Below are 23182 nucleotides of genomic sequence, written 5' to 3' on the forward strand. Positions count from 1 at the left end.
TGGAAAAATTAAAAAGCACTCAACTAAGACCACTACAGTGAAAGACTTGTGCTACTTTAATTATCTATTACAAAGGAAAATACTTTTACTCATAGAGAGCATTCTCACAATTGTCCAAGTCTTTATGTGGACAAACTGTCAGAATAGTTACAGTTTCCAAGGTGTGAGCACACACATGACCCACAAGATGTCTTTGCAATTGGCCTTTTAAGTACCGTTTACACTCCAAAGGTAGAGATTTTACTTTTATACACTTCATAAGGCCTGCTAAAAAAAAAATAAATTAAAAAAAGCATATATAGCTATAAATATAAATAATGGTTTGATTAAACTGACTTCCGTGTCCACTCAATGAAAAATAAACAAATTAAAGATTCAGGGAGATTTTGCAAAAGCAGTCAGATTAAATTAGAAATGTTAAAATTAGAAAATGCTGTCAGAAAATATGTTTGTATTTATAATAAATATGAATTCAATGTCATTTATTTTCAACAACAAGTATGGTATTTTCTTTTTCCCCCCCTTGCAACAAATGTGCCATGTGCAAGAGAAACAGAACTCAGACCTCAAATCTCAACAGGTAAGGTAAAACAAAGAGGAAAAAAAAGTGCTATTTGCAATTTTGAAGTAAGAGTTGCTTCTAAAAAATACTAAGAAAATTTACATTGCCCTCCTTGACCGCTTTGGGTCAACAGCAAGCACTACAGTCTGTTTTCTAGAACAAGATGAATATCCTAGGCCATGTATCCCACTCTCCTGTAGGACATTATGTTCTCTAATATTTTTACAACACTCAACACAAATATTAAAGCGTAATGGTACAAAAATCACAACTGAAATGCAACCCTTTATAGTTTAAAATTCATAATGCCCTTTAAGACGACTACAGTACTGAGGGGTATGAATAGAAAATGAAGACATTAAAGAAGTATTGAAAAGCAAGGTGAGACAGCCACAAGGTTTTCAGGATGTACGGGTTTGCAACAGGCAGTCAAAACTCCCTGTGCCGCCTGATTGTAGAGGGTAACAGTCACTATAAGGCATCAGCAGATTGATAATAATATTTTTTTTAGACTATGCCAAGTATTCCTTCCAAACATGGGAAAAGAAAGGGAGCGTGCTGGCTAGGCAGTTCTACAAACCTCTGATAAGGTCTGTGCACACTCTCATCCTTCCGAAACACCTCACCGCGCTACATAAAATCCAAAAAGTTGCCACTAAATGTAACTAAGCCAATAGCTGCTTGGTAGCTCGTGCCAAATAACAAAGGTTATGATAGTGGTTTAGCTGTGAATAGACCACATGTGACCACATCACATGAACCACAACTGCCGTCAGTTTCAGCATGAGACCAGGTAGCTTCAGTATTTAAGTCAGCAATTCAGAATTTATAAAGGAAACACTTTTTAAAGCTTATCAGTTTTGCTACCTGCAAAGAGCAGGCAAATTTCAACCCAGTAATCAGTGTTAGATGCCAATAAGAAAGTCTGTGCATGTTCTATAAGACAAGTACAGTTTGATTAAAACTTCCCAACAAAACTTATGCAACACCTTTATTTGTGCAGTACTAAGACATCCAATGCCACCAAAGAGCCAAACATCATTATTCCAGATAATCCTGTCTGACGAATCCTGTGCTCATTCCATCAGATAGCTTTTCAGGAAGCAAGTGGACAGCCCCAGTGTTTTTCTCATCAAACCACAAAAGCAAACACAGGGGGAGATCCCACTGACCCACTCCTCACTCCAAGGATATAGGACCCTCATCTGACCAACCGACTGGTCAGCCTGCCTGAACAAACCAAGCCAATAAAGGTAACCTCCAAGCACATATTTTCTGCCTAGTGCCCAAGTTCATGTCTCAGATCAGGTTAAGGACAATTCAGATGTGCTGCATTTAAGAGAGACGACAGTCACAAAACAGCACCTTATATGACAGGACATTGCCTTCTCCTCTGCTCCCCACACCCCAGCACCCTGAAGTCTTCCCCACAAAGCTTCCAAAATCGCTCTTTACCTACAGACGCCAGCCTCCGCCAGGGCCGGCTCTTTGCTCGTCCTTTAGCCCCTCTGACCCCGGGCTGCCGGCCACCGCCGTCCCCGCACGGCGGGCAGCTGGCGCGAAGCCCCAGCGCAGCAGTGGGGGAGCAGCTAAAGCATCTCCCCTGGCCAGCTAACTCCTTCTCCTCGCCTTTGCCACCGCCGGAGCTTCGCAGAGGGCTTCAAAACGCAGCGACGAGGTACAGAAATAAATAAAGAGAGAAGGGGAGAGGAAAGGACAGGTCATTAGCAAAACCGCGACCGTGTTAGCGAGGCCGAGGCTGGGAGTAGTCACCCAGCCAGCCGCGCTCCTGCCGCCCCCGCCCCGTGCCCCTCCTCGGCCGCCGGAGCCCCAGCCGGGGTACAGGCGGCCCCTGCACCGCAGGGGGCTGGGGGGGAGGGGCGCCCCTAAGGCAATACCGTACTTTACTGCCGGCCCGCAGGCGGGTGGGGAGGCGCGGCCGCCCGAGGGCGCAGCGGGCTGGATTGGGTCGGGTGGGGTAAGGACCGCCGCGCCCCCGGCCGCGAACTGCCGTCCGTCGGTCGGTCCCGCGGAGCGCCCGGCTCCCGACACACACGCGCCCAACGAACCCCAACCACCGCTACCGGCGCGCGACCACCCTCTCGCCGCCAGCCTCGGCCACGGGCAACAGGCAACCGACGCTGTCAGCCCGGCGGGGCGGGGGTCGAGGGGGTGGAAGGTGAGGAAGAGGAGGAGGAAGCCTGAAGTACCCCGGTCTAGCGCCTCACTGACTCTGGCCGGCAGGGTGACAGGTACCGGAAGTGAGGTCGCGGCACACACCTCCCGCAACGGCCGCGCGCCATTGGCTGGGCGGGGAGGGAGCTGCGCGGGCCGGGCGCAGCGCGGGGGTACACACGCTCCTCCCCCTGCCCCCCCCCCGCCCCGCGCTGGGGTCCCTTCTCGCGCCCCGGTGGCTTAACGGCAGCGCGCGCAGCGGGAGCGCGGGGCCGGCGATGGGAGCAGGGGGCGAAGCTGGGGCGCCGGGACTTGCCGTCAAGGGCGAATAAAGCCCCGCCGCCCTCCCCTCCCCTTCCCTACCCTTCCCTTCCCTCCCCCCCCCGGGCGGTGCGCGGCGAGGCTGCGGCGGTACGGGGTGCGAGGGGTGATCGGCGGTTCCCCGCCGGTGAGGGGAGGTGCGGAGGAGACGTGCGGGGGGCGGTGCGGGGGGTTCGCGTTGGGCGCGGCCGGCTGAGAAAAGCTTCGTCGTGTTGAGAAAGTTATCGTGGGTCCCGTCTGTAAAGCAAAGCCCGAAATCCTGAGGCAAACCCTTAAGGAAGGCTCGGTAAGGGTCTTTGGCTTCTTGAGGCTCTCGAATCTTGGAAAGGTAACTAGAAGCATAAATACACTGGTTTTAAAAGGAGGTCAGCCCCCACCACCCCCGATTTCTGCTCTTTGACTGCTAGATGAAGCATTTCTTGATGGTCCTCATGCTTGTGCTCGTCACTTTACAAAATACATCACAAGCTTTTTTTAATCATATGATTGCATTTTCACTTTCGCGTTCTCACTCTGTTTGGAAAAAAAAGCACTTTATTACTGACCTGAGTAGTCAATAACATGCCAGGAGGAGAAAACATGATTCACTTCAAATGTTTCCAACAGGAAATTATTTTACAGGTACCAAGTGTGTGCACACACACAGAGCTTCTACTTGTTTTCACTCAATGGAAACATAGTTTGTGGCAGTTCAGAAAACAGAAACATGGGCCTGGAAGGGAAGGAAGGAGAGCACTGTCCTGGAGGCTTGGCCCCTACTGCAGTGAGCACCATATTTAATTACGTAAGTTTCTGACAAATATGGGTTAAGCACATGGACCTGGGCACCGGAGCACTCAGTACAGGAACAATAGTAATGGTAGAGGCTGAAAAAACACCAGAAAGCATGCCTCAATACCAGCCAATAAAAGGCAGTATTAATTGCAGAAAACAGAAGCTAACAAAAGCCCTCACCTTTATTTAAGGCTTTTTCAAACTATTTCAAGCCAGTTCTGGTCACAGCCTGACTTCACTGCTTCAAGGCCTGTCCCAACCTGGGCCAACACCCAATGCCGCAAGAATCAATTGATTTAGAAGGTTAATTCCCAATTTTAACACCTATGTGTAACAGAGCTCAGCTGATAACAAGGATGAGGGACTATTTCCGTAAAAGATGTTATCTGCACAGAGTTTTTCTTTCAGTTTGGCTCTTTCCTCTCTCTCTTTCTCTCTCTTTCTCTCTCTCTTTCTCTTTCTTTTCCTTTCTTCCCCCCCCACCCCGAAATATACAAAACCAGAATAAGCTTCTGTGCAGTTAAAAATATATATTGGTTTTCTTTCGGTGTGTGATCAGCTCTTAAAACTGTTTCCCCTCTTGTTTTGCCAAGGAAGCTGTGGAGAGTGAGGATACTTGTGTGAGTTTCCATACTGAACTTTCAGACTGGATTTAGGAGGTCTGTTTGCATGCATGCTTGTATTGCTGGTCCCTGAGGTGACATTTTACATGCACTGCAGTACAATTCTCAAAAGTAAGATCTTGGTATGGTTGCAGGCTTTTGTGTTGGGAATATACACATTTTGAGGGATTCAGCACATCAGGGCTTCACTGTTGCCAGTCAGAGGCATGCCAGGCTTCATCCTAGCTGTCGAGCTCAGCTAGCTTTTCTGAGGGACAAATAGATGTTTCATACATCTTGGCCTGGCTCACACACTAACACTGTCCCAAAGGCAGTAAACCCGCAAAATATTTATTGGAATTTAAAATGAGTTGTGGGCTGTTTCCTGTTTATGAGCTGTGGGCTCTGCATCCCACACTCGCTGATAACTGAACTCATAGCAACCTCCGTCTACAGCATGGTCAGTGAAGAGGACTGTGTTATCCCAGACATGGAGAAGAGCTCTCTTAATCCTTGTTTTGGAAGTGTTTTCTTCTAAATAAGCTGCATACATTTTGTCCTTAAAAATGGCTGGCGTTGCAGAAAGCATCTGTAGTGAAGGAGGGGAATGTATCCTGCATTTGAAATATTTACCCAGGAGACCATACTGATTTCTTTTGTATCAAAAGTGCTTTTTAAGTATAGATTACTGACTGGATTGTGTATATTTGTATCACAGTTAAAATCTTAATAACATACTAAATACCAAAAACATCCATTAGCTATTTAAAAGCTTTTAGAAATCAGAAATTAGATTATTTACTAGGCTTTTAGCTGGAATAAGCTTTAATTAGTGTTACATTCTATTAATATGCAGTAACTATATTACTGTTGCCTAACAGCTTGACAGTTGTGAAACAAGCAGCCAGACTTGTGCAGTCGTTGATTTTCCATCTTTCCAGTAGCCAGCTGGCTTAGTCAGAGGTCTCCACAGTCACCGGCAGCATTTCTGTCACAAAAGGTTTTCATTTGCAAAACAAAAATGCCTTTCCATTTACTTAAAGGCCAGATACGGAGTGTCTTGTAACAATTCTGGGGAAGCAGATGAGCAGATCCAAGTCAGCACAGACTCATTCAGAAGTTTGGGAAACGGACTACACCAGCAAGCACCTTCACCGCCTCCTCCAACTACTGGCAAAACACAGGCAGTGCGCTGACCCCATGCTCAAATATTTGCTGTGGTTTCTCTTGCTGATCTGACGACAGACGTTTTAGCAGACAATATGCCTCATTTTTGCTGGGTCATCATGAAAGTCTTTCCTGACAAAGTTGATATAATAAGTAAAATAGAGCCTTCCCTTTTAGGTATTTATTTGAACAGGAACTGCAGAGACCAAGCATTGTAGCTACCATTTTATAAGCTGAAATAGCACACGTATGGTTCTGTTTCTCTTTGTGCGACTACTGAATTTTTGCTGAACTAACGAACTAATTGAAAATTATTTTAATATTATTGAATTACTCTTCTTAAAAGAACAGAAGTGGCTGGAACGTCACAAGACAACAAGTTTTATGAACCGAGGACACTAATGGAAGTACAGAAAACTATTTGAGTGCAATTTAAAGACTTTTTGCGTGTAATTTTGTGGATGCTGAACTGCCTATTTGTGCCTGGTCAAAATAAGTCAAAGCCAAAAGTCCCATGTGATAATGAAGAGGAGATGATTACATCTGATCTACTTAAGTTAATATGTGGGCTACATGCATACACAGTATGCAAGTTATTGTTAAAAGAGCAGTTCTTTCTCACCAGATCAACTGTCTTTAAAAAAAAGAACCAAATTAACTGTGAAACAGAGGAGACCTGTGAGATTTATCTGTCCTGACCTTTCGTTATGAAGCTCTGTCCCAGCATTGCAGTCCTGTTACGGAAGTGTCTGTGCTAGTTTGCCTTGTGGTTGGTTTTGAGGTTTGGTTGTTTTTAGATGCACGTCTCTCTGCTGGCTTAGAAAAGCTCTAGGACTAAAGGTGATAAATTAAAATGTTTAAAGATAAACCATATGAGGCTCATCTGCCTCATTTTAATATGAAAGGTTTGGATGGAACCAGGATGCAAGTTACAGGTTTGCACAAGTCTCATGTTCCACAAACCTATTTAGACATTGGATTTTTTTTTTAAGTCTAAGCTGACATTTCATTTCCCTACAAAATAAGTGATTAAAGTTGTTACTTTAATTTTGAGATGTTTACCATGCCACCCCATCAATTTAAGGTATGGACTTGGTCATTCAGGTCATTTCTGTCCATATCTGAAAGTGACTTTGCTTATTACTCTCTACTTCCTAGTGAAATAGTTCATTATTTCTCAAGAGTGTCATGATCAAAAATTCCAGATGTCCGTATGACTCTTCTGGTGTGAGAAAGACTAAGAACAGTTGCACATAAGATAATGGTGCTTTAAACTTATCAATCAACCCTTTTTAACCCAAAATGTTTACAATTTCTCTAATAACCAATCTTGGGTTTATGCTGGTGCTGTCATCATCGCTATAGCTAGCTGTTATCAGCAGCAATGTTAAGAATTGTTCAATTAACATATTTTTTAATGTGACAGTTCTCTGCCCCCCCTCGTTATTAATTTCAGTCTTTATTTTCTCCATTTTAATAAAAAAGTTCTTTAAAGAAAAACCATTAGCGGTGAGCAAGCACCTTTCTTACAGAAATGCAGGATACACACTTTAAAGGGTGAACTGAAAGAGAGGGGGAAAACAGTACCCCTCAAGCATTTTCTGAGGGGAAGCCCACACCTGAGCCTCCTATAGAATGTGAAGGAGCCACAGGGGAAACCACCAACCTGAAAACAGTTTATGGGAACATGTAATTACTTTTAAAACACAACTGTGCTGTTCTTTTCCACATCCCCCCTACCTTCTCATCCAAATCGTTTCTTCCTCCAGTGTCAGATTCCTTTTCTATACATTTGTTTTTGTACTGGACACTGTATTACCGGAGTCAGCAGGATTTAGCAGATTTATTTATGGTTTTATTGTCTCTGAGAATTGCTAACAAATCAGTTAGACTTGGTATAATAAAATTACATGATTTTAGAAAACAAATCACTGCTTGGTATCCTGAACTAGAAGTAAGTTTTGTTATTCTGTTACTGGGGTTTTTTGATCCTTCCTTTGATGCATATGGTACTGGCCATGATGGGTCAGTGAACGGATAACAGTTTCCTCCCATATGCAAGTTTTTTCCTATTTTCCCTGGAAATAGATGCTTTGATTTAACTAATTCTTAATTTATTGCTTAATGCATTTTAGTTTATTGATCCCTGTGTTTCTATTGAAATACTGTTTCTACTGAAGCACTGTTTCTGCTGAATACTCTTTGAATGTTTCCTATTTCAAAGAGTTTCTTTACTTATCTAGGCTTTTCGCTTCTTCCTACTTTTGCTCTGTTGGCTCAATGAAGTCTTTGTTGCCCCCGTTTCCCCAACCTCAGATTCACATTTGGTGTTTTATTGATCTCACTGAGATTCTCTTCCTGGACAACATCTTTAAAATCACTCCCTGCCATCACCACCATAACTGTGATTCATATCTTATTCATTAGCTGACTATTGCAACATCTTTTCTGGCCTCCATTCGTCCCCCTCTCCAGCTAAGCTATCTTTCACTGTCCCTCTCAAGTCTCTTTACTATTTACGTCAACTCCGTACCTCTCTCTGACGTCTGCTTCCAATTCCCAACCCTTCTTTCCTGTAGCACCCTGTGCTGTCCTTACAGTCCTTTAATAATTGTGCTGAAAATCTGCCCTTTCCCTGAAGAGGTTCTATATTAGCAAGACATACTAGAATAAAAAAGCAAGAAAACGTATGGTGGAACATGTTTCTTAATGCAATTATTAGCAACTTCTGCTTGCTTTTCTTTAAAATATGTCCTCCTATATACTTCTGCAGTGTGTATATACTCCCTTGCATGCCTAGATTAGCTTATGCTGTAACTGGTAAATTCTCCCAGCATACTTTGTTCAATATTAATTTATTCTTGCCTGGCTTTAGTTGTAGCCTTAATCTAAGCTTCAGTATTTTCTGTGCCTTTGCTCATGTTTTATGCAGATTTCAAGAAGGAATTACCATGTAAACGTCGGCTTGCTGTGGTCTCATCTCTTTGTAAACAATTCAGTCCAAGTGCAGAAATTAAAACTGAAGTTGGAACTTATGTTTGCCTCCATACTAAGTATGTACACCTCAGGCCAAGTTCTTCATGCACCAAAGGTGTAAGCACGTTTATTTAGCAAGCAGATGCAGTGATTTTAAAAGTTGTGTTATTGCCAGAGCACCCAAGGAGAGTCAGTATGAATCATGTGCATGTATATTTGTTTCAGTGCAAGGTCCATTGGCTTTTGAAGGTGAGTTTAAAGCTAAGCTGGTTTGTTTTTCTTTTTCCTGAGGCAATTAAAGGGAAAGTACAGGTTGCGTGCTGCTTTCAGAGTGGTAGCACATGGTGATCAGGTAGGATACGCACCATACAGCACTGCTACTTTCTGTTCACTACAATGCATTTTCCAGAGCTCATCTAATCACAGTTTTGCAGCCCTCCAAGATCCTTAGCTCCTTTTCCTGTTTGCCTGTATTACTGCAAATGCAGTTTTAGAAAGCTCCTAAGATTTACACCCCACCCAACCCCACCTCCCCCAGAGAAAGGGTGAGTATTTGCCTCATACTATCAAGTAAAAATTTTGAGTTTGGGTTCTGGGGTGTGTAAATCTGAGACTTACTCAAAGCAATTAGCTGAGTAACTATTCAGCCTAAATTGTTTTCCTACCCTGTTTCCAGGCCATGACTAACACTCACTGTGCTACACCCAGTCTTTTCCAGCATTCACAACTGATACACTGAGCGTATGCTAGAGCTACCTTGTATGAAGAACAATCATTTATTTCATTTCTGGGCTCTTTGCTCAGTCATTGCATATCTACAGGTCAGATTTTTAAACAAAAGAAACACACATACAGTTGGGCTGATGCTTTGCAGCTACTAGTTTTTCCTTCACACTTTGACTGTCCATGTTCTCATTCAAGTATTTCTCACTCTTCCTTACACTGATCGTCTTTGCTGTGTGACTAGGAACTGCTCATCACTAAGTCCTAGATAGATATTTTTTTTTTAAAGAAGACAGTACCTCTAAAATTATTTAAAGTGTTTGATAAAAGAATTTGTGAACAAGACATTAAATAACAGAAAGTAAAGAGAAGAGGAAGGTCAGATGAGATTTGAAAGCATATGCAGATTACCTGTGCTGTAAGACATATTCACAAGCTTGTTGCTTGCTAGAAATTGAGGGAAGACTCATCTCCAGGCTGGTAGCAGGAAGGCCACAGTTTTCTGATCCTGTGGCCTCAGAAACATCCAGTTCCACCTTTTTTTGTCCTCAGGCAGTACTGCACCCCTCCTCAATTTTCCCAGCTCCAGCTTTTTGCGGGCCATACTGTGAACCAGATCAGGGGACCTGTTCTACTGAAAAATAATAAAAAAGAGCCACAGGAAATAAACATTATTTCCTGATCTAATTCATGGCATACCCCCTGTGTCCTGGAGAGGTGGCGTGCTGTGATGAAGGAGTGCTGGCTGAATTCCTTCCATCTGCATTACCTCTGAAACCAGCCTGGCACCAAACCACAGTCAAGCCTGGCCAAAGGAACAGAGAAGCTGGCTGTAGCAGGTGATCTGAGGGATAAGGAAAGAGAGTAAAAGGCTTATTTTAGTTAGAAGGCAGTGATAGGAAATGCTGAAAAAGGAGGGAATTTTCAACTGGATCATGAGGAGCAAAGCCAGAAGATGTCTGTAGGACTGGAGCACGGGTAAGTGCTGGTTGTTTGGACAAGAGGAATGTAAGCAGTGGCAGGAGCCGTAACACTGAAAGCCCTCTGAGCTTGGAGAACTGGGGAAGGATGTCATTTCAGCAACACAAAAGCAACAACTACGAACACTGTATTTATCCAAACCATAAAGAACAATTTCAAATAAGAAGATGTTTCGGAGCTGTGTTTAGCTGGAAGATCTGTGTGGGAGACGGGTGGATACCTTTGGACTTTGTTAATAATTAAGTGGAGAAGTGTGCTAAAGCCTATGGAATGGATAGCATGGTAGTAAAGATACTGTGACTCACTGAAGTTGGAGTTTAGCAAACAGGCAGAAGTAAACAAAACTGCACATGACAGATCCATGTGCAGCTAGACCTGTCTCTCTTTAGTGAAACCGTGCCTGAAATGCTCCATTCACTTCTGGAAACCTCATGGAAATAATTTGATACTGAACCCACAAGGAATAAAAATTGTTGCATTCAGAGCTGCGTGCAAATCCAGTGTGTTTTCCAGAGCTTTCCCTATAATATTTGCAATATTCAGCGTATTTTCCAGTTTTTTTTCTCATAATAATCCTTGAGCTAATGTCTTGCCAGTTGAATAAAACACAAAAAGAAATCTTCTTTTCTCAGATGATTTCACTCTCTCCAAATGCAGCGAGAGCCAGAATAAAAATCTGGATATATGGTTTTAAAAAAGCAACAGCAAGGACTTCTATAAGCAGCAGGTCTCTGAAGTCTGCTTTTCTGCATACTAGTGTCACCAGATGTTTAGCTTTTAACTAAGTTATTTTAAAGGGCTTCTCCCATTTTTTAAAAAAATTGTTATTAACTTTTGCATATATTAATATAATTCTCTTCCTTCCTCCATTTTTACCTCCTGTTGATGGCCTGAGGTACATTGGGCTCTAGAAGCTGGCAGGCAAAATTCATAATGTTTGAACGTAAAACAGCAAATACTCAAAAGCTGGTCTCCTGCCAGCTGCCTACCTCTCAGGGTTTCCTGTTTCAACAGCCGTAGCTGGAGACCCTGAAGGTTCCCAAGCCACTGGGAAACGCCTACAACAGGACAGGCAAATGCACCAGGTGGATCACCGATGCCGTTCCAGAAGAAGCCAAGTACAATAAGCATTCATACAAGAGTGTTTAATTAGAGCTGTATTATAGAGTTTTTCATCCACTTTGAGTCACGCTACCTGATCCCAGTTTCTTTGATTACCTAATTCATCCATGTGTAACTCTGCAAATATTTGCTAAAGAACACAAAATATTTGCTGTTTATCCTTGGGTTCAGCATTACAAATGTTTGTTTAACGTCCAGACTGGGATTTTCAAATGTATCCGATAGCTTGGTATACATCCATTTCTATTTAATCTGGAAGGAAAAAAGTCTTGTCTGTATACCTACCCTATATGTCTCACCTTGAAATGTTTACATTCGGGGAGTTTACCTGTTGAAGCTATGTATAAGATAAAGTGCCCTGTCACTCTCCCACATATCAGCAGGTTTGTCATCATGCACATACACACAGAGACACACAAAAAGCCTTTCATGCAACATATATAGAGCAAGCTACCTGTGCCACTGAAAAAATGGGGTGAAGGCAAGGCACTGTTATGTTATTATAGGGTAAATGAGGCTAGATTAACCGAGGGTGTGAGCATGCTGACATCACCTAATTACTTGGTGGTAGAATTACAAGCGCTGTCTCTCCACTTCAGATTTGACAGTTAGATTAACTATTACATATTACTGTGCTCTAAGACAAGTGCTTTGGTGTAAGTAAAAACAAACTCAAGCCCTTTTTTTCGACCCAGAAAAGCTCTAATTACAACACAAAGTGAAAATGTGTCTTTTTTCTTAAGGGTAATGCCACAGGCAGATTTTAGGCCTGGAAACTGAGTCAGGAAGAAATCCTTAAACTGAGGTTTTGCAGGCTACAGAACTATATTTTATGGTGTTCTGGCCACAGAGTAGTCTTTTGGGACAATGTTGATGCAGCTGCTCAGCATTGCTGAAAACAGAAGACCCCGTTCCCTCCTCCTGCCCCTTCCTTCAGGCAGGGGCTCCACCATTTGCCTTTTTTAGGCTTTGGTATTTCTCAAACCCCTCAGTGAGTCAAAATTTGACTCACTAACCTGCCAAAAAGACTGGGTAGTTTTCTGTAGGTTAGTGAGTTGGGTTGACTCAGCCGGGAGCCACCAAATGCCAGAGTGGGCATGAAGGCGAGGAAAGAACCTCAGAAGAGGGCAGGAGGAAGCGAGATCTTCCCCCTTACAGCTGTAAGGTGTTACATCAGTTCAGTTGTTTGTGAAACCACACCTTGGAAGAAGGTGGTAAAGGCCACTCGCTGTGGATATTTAAAAGTAGATCAAGGAGTGGTTAAAATCACTATTGGGTCGTTTGGTTTCCCATAGCACCAATATTAGTTTTGTTCATATCTTCAAACCCCTTGACTGGGACAATGTCCCTCTTAACAAGCACCCACTGCCCTTTCCTGTTGTGTTTATATCAGGCCTTAAAGCCCTATTTCTTTTGCAAACTTTTTAAATTAATCAAATCTTCACTGACTGCTATCAACATCATTATACTAGAATTCTTGCTCCTGTTTACCTAAGCATTCAGTTCTTTGGGGCAAAATCTTATAATTTCTCTTAACTCTGGCGAGTGCCCTTTGCCTATGCATAGCTAAAGTTCCTAAGACAGTTAAACAACTTTCATTTGCTCTTAGAGAAAAGACAAGGACTCGATTCAGTCATTATCCCACTATCAATCCTATGAACTATATACAGGAAAATATGTATTATTAAATAAATAAAGATGAACTATACATTTTAAAAAATTATGGTGGAATACCGGAGTCAAAATGTACTTAATCCAAACCCAATTAATCTCTCATTAAAAATAAAATATTAATACAATGCTGATTTTTTTTAAAAAAATCTGTAATTCCTGGAAGAGCTCAGTTGGAACAACTAACTCTTTCTTTTTTTTTTTTTTTTCTGTTTCTAGCTCTTACATTGTTCTTCTCACTCCAGAAACAGAAACTTTACAGCTGGTATATATATTACACTAATGATGCTTTGATTTAGAAATATGCCTACAGATGTTAAATTAATCTAGTCAGATTTTAGTTACCTCTGAGACCTAGCTATAATGTTTTCTTCTGGAAGATATTCACATTTTATCTGTCCCTGTGGTTTATGAAAGTCAGGCTGTCTTTGGATACATTATGGTTGATTTCATGTTTTTCTCAGATATCCACTCATGTCCATAAATTTGAAAGATGTATATTGTACTACCAGAGTATGTACTTTGAAATGAGTTTTAGATTTGGTTGCTAATCTGGTGGCCCTGCTTCTCTCTTCTGTAAACATGTTAAATAGCATCCAATGGGCCCGAGTCCAGCAAGGCTGTTCGCTAAATAGCCTCCAGGTAGAGTTACTCATTAGTGAAGGGACGAACCCTTCATTAAAAGAGAAGTTTGATAACACAAACGTATAAAAAGCTATACTGAATGCTTCTTGCATCTGTTTGCAGCTTTCCGAATTTGAATAGCTGAACTGGATACCGTTCCAGTGAGAAACAACAGGCTGTACCCAGAGCAGCCTGTACCTGATATGAGGCTTCTGATAAACTCCTGGATACCAAAAAGATTATTGAGCAAATATGTTTGATACAGTGGTCTACTATTTTATATTGTTTTTCTGTTCCTGATCACAAGTTGTTACAGGGCTGGTAAAAATGAGGTAACTGAATTCTAAGGCTTTGTTGCTCCAGCAGAATTAAAACTTACTTTTAAAAGATATTCATGTGCCTTAGGAAACTCCCCCCACCAACCTTTATTTGCTGGATTAATCACTTGGAGCAATGCGCTAAATACACCGTTCTTTTTGTGGAACGTGAGGCTTAAGCCTTCATTCTTGGCAGCCATGTCCTTCATGCCGTGCATACTATAACCCACCGTTGTTATTTTTTATTCATCTCGGGAGAGCAGAGTGCTTCACAGCAAATAAAGGGATAGCTCCTCCCGGAGGAGCTTATGCTACAGCAGGAGATAACACTCAGGAAGAGCAGGGGAACACAAGGGTCACAATAAAGGTCATGATGAAAGCTTGATGTGGCATGTATGTTTTGTTAACGCTGCTTTGCACTTAGCGTGCTTCATCGATTTTTATGGATGGTATTTAGCTTGAGGCTCAGGAGTGGGAAGCTGGTACAAAAAAAAAAAAAGAAAATAATGGACTGCTGAGATGTACCAGATGCAGAGACATCATGGAGAAAAGAAACGGAGACCTTCAACTTGCACTTTGTTGACAGCGAAGAATTTTGAGTGCAGGCAGAACAGCTATCAACACTTCCACCCTTTCGTCTCTATTATTACCTGTCCATCCCATACCCTGTGAGCAGGTTTTGTCTATTTTTTGGGGGGTTCTGTGACATAAAAGTATTGTGATTATTTTTGCCTAGCCAGATTAGGCGGTGTAGAAGAGAGGCAAAACCAGAAAGCTATTAAAAAAAAAAACAAACAACAAACAGCAAAATTACATTCTTGTCTTCCGCCCACATCGTTACCAAAAAGTCTCAGTGGTCAACACAGCAAGACTACAGCCTATAAGGCAACTGATGGGAGGTCAGTTCTCATGCAGACCGCATAACAAAGGCAAAGTTGTAATCCCTGTCTTGGGGGTAACATATATGGATACATGTATTTCTTGTATATATTCAGTTTTTATCAACATGCCTCCCAAAAAACTGTGCCAGAACTTACAGAAAGACGAAGGCAGAGAACACATTGCTTTATACTAACCTTTCTAGCATTAAATGGATTAAAAAAGCATTGCTTTTCAAAAAACCCAAACAAACCAATAACTATGTGCAGTGGCTTAGCTTTATGAAGTGCAACCATCTAGTGTTAACAAAGTTAGTCTTCCCATTTGCCAGCAGGCACAGAAGCTTTGCACTGCTCACACTCAGAAGTGTTCCACCAGTGTGTAGTCATCATCATCATCATCACAAAATCGTTTTTAAGAATTCAGCCCTGCAGAAAACAGCAGAGCTTGCCAGGAACGCTGACAGTTTGTACTCAGGAGTTGTTCAAGCCACTCCTCTAAATATTAGGTAAAGGGAATTTAGCTACTGCAGGCTTTACAAGGACTGTATGCATGGAATAATTAAAAAATATTAAACCAAATAACTTTTGTGTTAACCTCAGGCAAAACACATCCTCAGGCCCCACGTGAGATGGTGCACACTGAAGCCCCAATGGGTCTGTACGCACATCTTTTTCAACCCTACAAAACAAACGGAAATTACATCTATAGCGCGCTGAAAGAAACTGTTGTAACACACTGCTGTAAGGACATTGCCGTACTTTCCGCAGCATCTAGCAGCTGCACAAAACAGGAGCTATGAATGCTCTATTAATTAGGATACATAGCTTCTCTTTACCTGATATTCATTAGGCTTTACTTTCTGCTGCTTTTCAGAAACTCACAACTTCTAGGTATGCCTCTTTGCAGTTGAATTTGCTGTGCTTATCCATTGCTTGGCCTGGGTTTAATTGCAGTGTAACAACTGCAGTTCCTTCACATTCCTCTCTGTATTATTACTATTTTCTTTGTCCTGGCACCATAAATAAGGTGCTTTTTCCCAAGTCCTCAGTATGGAAAGAAAAGTGTCCTTCTCTTCCGTACTGCTCTTCTGCTTGGATATAGAGAGTTTGTTGGTACTGGTAAGAAACAAATGGAAAAGTTGTCCATGAGGATAAGCATCTCTTGCTATAACAGTTCAGGATATACCAATGTACTTCTGAAGCTAAGAAAATTTACTATTAAAAAAAAATATTTAAAAACATGCACAGTATGCATTGTAGAGATTTCAGGCCTGATGACAAATTAGTGGGAGTCTGATATAATAGATGACATTTTAGAATTACTTTTTAACATTCAACATATTTATGTGACTTTTCTGCAAGCACCATCTGCAAAAAATGAAGATGAGTGCCTACCTACCAAAATTATACTCAGATTTGCTGGAAAGCACATCATGACTTTCAGATTTAATAGAACCATTTTTTTCTCATTTAAAAATATTTCTCCTTGCATTTGTCTTTTTTACTCCTAATAAAATTTTGTCTCTACAAATAACAAAGAATACCCACCTCCCCCACCTGGAAATTATTTAAACCTGAAAAAGAAACATTTTCTGTTTAAATTACTCTCAGATAGGATCAAAACATTGTCGTCCTCCTTCTGAGGATGTTCTCAGAAGCAAACAAAGCTTTATGGCACAGACAGCAGAATCTGAGCAACTTAGCCATCAAAACCACTGAAGTAAACCCTAAATCCAATTTTAGCAAACCATAACATAGTATTCTACAGTACTCTGTGAATAGTTTCATATTACCAGCAGCTGGTTTAAAATAGTAACAGGACAATTATGCCAACCTCTAAAATAATGATTCTATCATAACGAAAATATTTGCATGAAGTAAATGGACATTGAGTAACTGCGGACTTTCGTACCGGTGATTACATTGCATCAAGCCATGTTAAAAACAAGGTGGAGAAACTAGAAAAAACCTGGACATAACTTGCAGCCTTTTCCCATTCTGCTACTTATAAAAATATCCATTTGTCCTTTGAACAAGGACAAAAAGACTTACTTCTATTACCAAAAATCCCACCACCAAACCCCAACCCCTCAAAACCCCAAATAAACTTGTAGCACCACAGTTCTTCCTTATTCCTGAACCGCTTGACTGGTATTCAAAGATGTGTGATTCTTATTCTTTCTTCTGAAATCACTGAAGAGACTGTTGTAGCAGACAAAGCAACTATCCATCTCTGATATTGTCTGCAGTTCTTCATATTGGGCCAGATTCTGAAAGTTGTATGAGCCTATAGTGCACTTCCCTGAATCCTAACCCTTAGAAGAAAAATTGAGCCTATCTGTCTCTTGAAGGAGACTGACGTGCCCCAAACACAAAGAAATTTAGGATATAGTCTCCCTATGTTTAGACTCTGAAGTTGGAGCCATGTGAATTTGATGTCTTGATTCAGTTTCTGCAGTGTAAAAATCACTCTTACATTCATTTCTGGGATTGTAACTCCAAGAAACAACCATCTCCAGGTGGCTTTTTTATTTTTTAATGAAAAAGGCTTAAAAACTCTAACAAAATTCACAATTCACCTGTGAATATGGTTGATTTTACAGCCGTCTCTAAAGCTCACTGATTGCAGAGGCTTGGTATGCAAGACTCTCTTGCATATTCGCTATATTGTTTCTTTTAAATGTGTCATTCCACGCAAAGTTCAAAAAGAAAACCCAGACTTTCTTATAGATGCAATATCGAATCGAATAAGCACAGTGAACCTTATCTTTTTGCAGAGCCACACTCTTATACTGTTTTTTTTTTTTCCTCAGTGTAGAACACTAGTGAAGTTACAGGAATCCTTTTACTGAGTGAAAAGCAAGTTTTAAAATATAATCCGGTAACTTAGAAGAAACTTAAGTTTCAAGGGATATGGACTCCTGCTTCTGTATGCTCCCTCATGTCATGACAGCTAACAGCACAATTACAGGTTTATCTTTTAACTGCTGGTAGCCTGAACGATGTATCACAGAGCTCCACTGAGCTCTAGAGCAGCCCTGAGGTCAGTCAGGTGTTGTGATGAAGGCTTTTAAAAAAGTATATACAATGGGTTTACAAATAGATTCTGACGTGGTCTGCATTTCTGCGAAGAAAAGTGCAATTTTTGGAATTATGGTCTTGAAGATTATAAAGGTTTGTTTTAGTTTCTGGCCTATGACTTTCCACAGTAATTTCAATATGACTTTCATTGCTCTGGAGCTTGATCCCCTATTGATCAAAATGAACACAAATTAGCAGAAAGTCTAGGAAAGAGAAGAGGGAAACTGCCTTGAGATGGGAGTAAGGCCCTTTAAAAGTTGGCTGCCAGGTGTTTAATCAATTATTGTGTTTATCTAACTGATAATAAAGTTGAACCTCTGAAATTCGGAATCGGCATGCTTTGAGTTTTTTCATTGATCATCCCTCAAGCTGGCAGGATTCTAAGGCATTGCAGCAAAGGTCCCCTGCAATTTTGCGTGGAGGTAGAGACTGCATCACAAATTCAAATTATGTATTTCAAATACACCTGGAAAATATTTTAAAACATAGTGATGACAATGGATAAAAGGCTGTGCTCCAGGACATATATAATGATGGCTGTTCCCATCACAGAAATCTTTGCAAGAGAATTTACTGCATTCTGAAACAGGTAGTGAAGGAAAGAGTCAGCTTTGAAGATCATCCCTGTGCAGTTTACATGAGATATTCTGCATATCAGGTGGAGTACATTTTAAAGAGAAGCTGGATTCTCTCCAGATTTTCCTAGGAAAAGTGTCTCCAGTGAAAAGCTTGCAAAAACAGAAGTTTAAAGTGCTGGAATGGCAGTGTTGCTTGGGGCTGATTAGCACACGCCCAAAGGGCTGCATCTGGGTAGCCTAGAGCTCTTTTTTCACTACTGAATGGTTTCTGACCAAATATTGAACCCAATTGTTCTATTTAACAAGTGAAGGATAGCAAAGACGAATTTTTTCTCTCTTCTATGAAAAGCAAAACAACTTACTCTTGCTTAGATCTGTGGCACAGGGGCACATCACGAAAACAGTTCCATGAAAGAGAAGGTTAAATGAGGACTTTCCTTTTGCTGAGCTGTTTTGCTCCTTTAAGAAGCACCATTGATCAGCTGGATGTAGTCTGCATGTGTTTCCAAGTGACTGGAAGGCTGTTTACTAAATACCTGTTGTACAGGCTATCGCATGCCACTGGCCTACAGATGGCATCACCATAAGATCTTTTAATGAGTATTCCTATGGTGACCTGGTGTTGGGAGTGCAATAGCATAGGTGGAGTTCTGCAGAGCTAGATACAATTGCAGTGATGTCACCGCCTCGCGCTGGTTTAGTTAATTGATTTAAATAACGTCTTATTTTAACAAATTAAGTTCTTGATTTTTCTTAGGCACTTCCGAGCAATTGATATGCTCAGCAAATTATTAGGTTATGAACCTATATAAAAATACATACGTGTACCTGATCTGTGAAAAGATTATCTATTTGGAGCTGGAATGACTGTTCTGTTCATGTCAGTCTGTATGAATATTCACTGCATTCACCGGGAAAGACCAAACCAAGTAAACTTTTTACACTCTTTGTGATTTTATACAAGGTGTTACCGATTGTGTAGTTAATAAAGAGCTTGGGAGCAAGCTGGAAAAATTATGGACTTACTTTCTATTTCTACACATACACACATTGTATGTGTGCCAGAAAACAAACGAAGCCTGATTTCCCACGCATTTTGCTTGATGGGGACATCAGCCGGTCACCTCCTCTCTCCTAGTTCCTTTAGCTCTGTGTCCTTTGTTTTCAGCCCTATGCTGTACAGTACTTCTCCAGCATCCCTCATTTTCGGGCAAAGTAGCTGATTTGTTCCTATGCTCATGCTGCTTGCCCAGCTGGCTACTTGCTTTTGTAGTGGTAGGAGACCACATCACTAGGCAAACACTAATCTGTGTTGCTTTTGACTATTCAGTTGCCAATTTTCACGTAATTTGTAGAGGACTTGATTTCTTTGAACCTCTGGCAATTTTGGTTTAAGTCAGATTGTGAGGTCTAGGTTGGTAGTTCAACATCATCTCACTGTTCACCTACCAGAACCCAGTCTAAATGCAAGGGACAAGAGTATCTGTCTCCAAATGAGAAGCACGTTCATCTACTTCAGGCTGGAACAAATTACTGTAAAAAAATTACAGTACACGATTCAAAAGTACAAATCCTGCACCTAACAATTATTTTCATCACCGTTACTAGTGTGCAAATTATAGCTTCTCTATTATTTTTGATACAGCAATAGCTCAAATCAATGAACGATTCTTTGTGTGTTGGGAACTTTCATCTTTGTACATAGCACACTAAAAACTACAAATTTCTTACAAAATTCTAAATTTGAGTGTTCTGATTTCTAAAGAGCACATAAGCTTGGTGTAAATTCACAATTAATCTTTGATTTCTAATTTGTATTTATAGCTACATATAAATACATAAGAAAGAATAATTTTAGGCAGTTTGCAGTTATGTTATTTTCAAACTGTACAGCACTAATGGTCATTAATGACACTGAAGAGAATGATAAACATCTGACCTCTAGTGGCAGCTATCTCATGGATAACTGTAGAGCATACTTGATGTGGAAGAAGTGAGGGAGTTGGAAAGGGGGGAAAAAAAGTGGTTAGAGAGGAAGCTGGAATTCTGAAGTGGAGCCTGAACTTTCATTAGTTTCTTTGTTCATTTTTGTTTAATTATCTTTTCTATCAAGATCTCAGTTCAGAATCCAGGATTTTTTTGCTTCTGAAACTTTTTTCTTGACTCTTCAGAGTTTATTACTATGTTTAAGAAGCTTGCACGTGGTCTTCCAAAAAGAGGTTTTCCAAAAGAAATACAGCAATATTCTAACAGGTTTTATATCTTCATATAGGAAGTTTTTGGTAAGTTCGTTGCTTTGGTTGTTTCCCCTCCATGCACACATGGTTATTCAGCAAGCGCACTGGGATCCTCATTAGACTTCATTCCTTCTCCTCAACTGACACGTAACATTTCCCCAGTGAAAATACATACTTTGCTATCAGCACTCTGTACATCAAAGCTTTCACTCCTATTGGGCTAAAAATACAGAAGCTATTCCATAAACAAAGGTTGTAACCTTTCTAATCAAGTGGTTAATCCAAATATTAAATCTCCTCCATGAGAAACAACAGTCCTGTTTTTAACCCCCATAGGATTAAATTTCAAACTGCTGGTTTACACAAACTTTCTCCTAAGTCAAAAACATTATCTGCAAGCTAAGGTTAAACCTACTTTTCATTACAGCTATGTGAAGCCTTCAGACCACTGATATGGTCTTTGTAATGTGACGGAGCAACATCAGTTTCAAAGGGCCATTATTTTTTGAGTAGGAGTTGGAATAACTTATGCTTACTTCCTGAGTAAATGAAAATTAATTTCCAGAACGAAAATGAAATTAGGTACAATTCAGATAATTTTGTACATTAAAACAAGTTGATAGAGCTATATGAAGATATGATTTCTATAAAAACAGCCATGATAGCAAATATTTTAGCCCATTTAAATGATTAGATTAATTGGGACATAACAGGATTAAATTTGTGTTTTTCTTATGGCTGACAAGTGCTTATTTGAGAAGGGGATAGACAAAGTACTGTATTGTTTAATTTTAATGTTTCTCATAAAAAACATTATCATAGTTATATTTAAACAATGTTTTATGTTTGAGTCATATATTTTCTATTTAATAGAAAATTTTCTGTATTATTTTTCACCTAGAAGCCTCTGAGAATCAGATTTTTCTTCTGTCTGTTGCGACTAGCTCAGAATCTCCTTCCTTATCTTCAGGCTGCTTTGGCACAAGCCCAAGATACCCAGTGGCTTGACCTACACAAGATGTCATAGAATAGTCTGTGTTGGAAAGGACCATAAAGATCATCTAGTTCCAGCCCCCCTGCCATAGGCAGGGACACCTTTCACTAGACCAGATTGCTCAAAGCCCCATCCAGCCTGGCCTGGAACACTTCCAGGGATGGGGCATCCACAGCTTCTCTGGGCAACCTGTTCCTGTACCTCACCACCCTCATCATAAAAAATTTATTCCTTATGTCCAATGTAAGCATACCCTCTTTCAGTTTGAAACCATTGCCCCTTGTCCTGTCACTATAGGCCCTGGTAAAAAGTCTCCCTCCGTCTTATAAGCCCCCTTTAATTATTTAAAGGTCTCTGTGGAGCCCTCTCTTCTCCAGGCTGAGCAACCCCAGCTCTCTTAGCCTGCCCTCACAGGAGAGGTGCTCCAGCCCTCAGATCATCTTCGTGGCCCTCCTCTGGTCTTGCTCCAACAGGACCATGTCCTGCTTATGCTGGGGGCCCCAGAGATGAATGCAATGCTCCAGGTGGGGTTTCATGAGAACTGAGTAGAGGGGCAGAATCACCTCCCTTGGCCTGCTGGAAACGCTTCTTTTGATGCAGCCCAGGATGCGGCCGGCTTTCTGGGCTGCAAGGGCACATTGCCAGGTCATGTTGAGCTTCTCATCAACCAACACCCCCAAGTCCTCCTCAGGGCTTCTCTCAATACATTCTCCACCCAACCTGTATTTGTGCTTGGGATTGCCCCGACCCATGTACAGGGCCTTGGCAGTTGGCCTTATTGAACTTCATGAGATTCACATGGGCCCACCTCTCAAGCCTGCCAAGGTCCCTCTGGATGGCATCCCTTCCCTCCAGCATGTCAACCACACCACACAGCTTCATGTCATCAGCAAACTTTCTGAGGGTGCACTCAATTCCACTGTCCGTGATGCCAGTGTTGGCCCCAATACTGACCCCTGAGGGACACCACTCATCACTGACCTCCACTCGGACATTGAGCTGTTGACCACAACTCTTTGAGTGTGACCATCCAACCAATTCCTTATCCACTGAGTGGTCCATCTACCAAATCCACGTGTCTCCAATTTAGATACAAGGATGTCGTGCAGGACAGTGTCAAAGGCTTTGTGCAAGTCCAGGCAGACGATAAGTTGCTCTTCCCTTATCTACCAATGCTCAGCTGACAACACCAATTCATGTCAAAGTGAATTAACAAAAAAAGATGTGAATTTAAAGTGAATATAACCCAAGCATATATAATTTCTCTATGGACACTCATTTAGGAGTCAGCTGGCCATAATTACCTTAACTTAATTCATGCTTAAAGTGAGGTGAACTAATGGTTTATCAACATGGGACAGACATTGTACAATAAGCTCGGTGTAAATTCACAATT

At 41.2% G+C, this 23182-nt stretch overlaps 1 protein-coding gene and 1 long non-coding RNA gene across 11 annotated transcripts in view; both read right to left on the bottom strand.

Moving 5' to 3' along the window:
* PPARA (peroxisome proliferator activated receptor alpha) overlaps positions 1-2862 on the bottom strand; it is a 42965-nt gene extending 40103 nt beyond the window's left edge. For 3 of the 10 annotated variants that reach the window (XM_075112343.1, XM_075112286.1, XM_075112322.1), the window contains exons 1-2: positions 2773-2862; positions 2018-2220 (exon numbers count right to left, since the gene is read on the bottom strand). The gene's annotated coding sequence lies outside the window, so the exon portion shown is untranslated. The other 7 variants (XM_075112332.1, XM_075112267.1, XM_075112306.1 and 4 more) reach the window with 5 other exon arrangements.
* A 498-nt stretch (positions 2863-3360) lies between these two features.
* LOC142065793 (uncharacterized) overlaps positions 3361-23182 on the bottom strand; it is a 39302-nt gene continuing 19480 nt past the window's right edge. The window contains exons 7-9 of the long non-coding RNA XR_012663539.1: positions 10070-10144; positions 4013-9934; positions 3361-3924 (exon numbers count right to left, since the gene is read on the bottom strand). This is a non-coding gene — a long non-coding RNA (uncharacterized LOC142065793). The remainder of the gene's footprint in view (positions 3925-4012; positions 9935-10069; positions 10145-23182) is intronic.

Source organism: Phalacrocorax aristotelis, chromosome 1 (assembly GCF_949628215.1).
Source record: "Phalacrocorax aristotelis chromosome 1, bGulAri2.1, whole genome shotgun sequence".
Classification (NCBI taxonomy): Eukaryota; Metazoa; Chordata; class Aves; order Suliformes; family Phalacrocoracidae; genus Phalacrocorax; species Phalacrocorax aristotelis.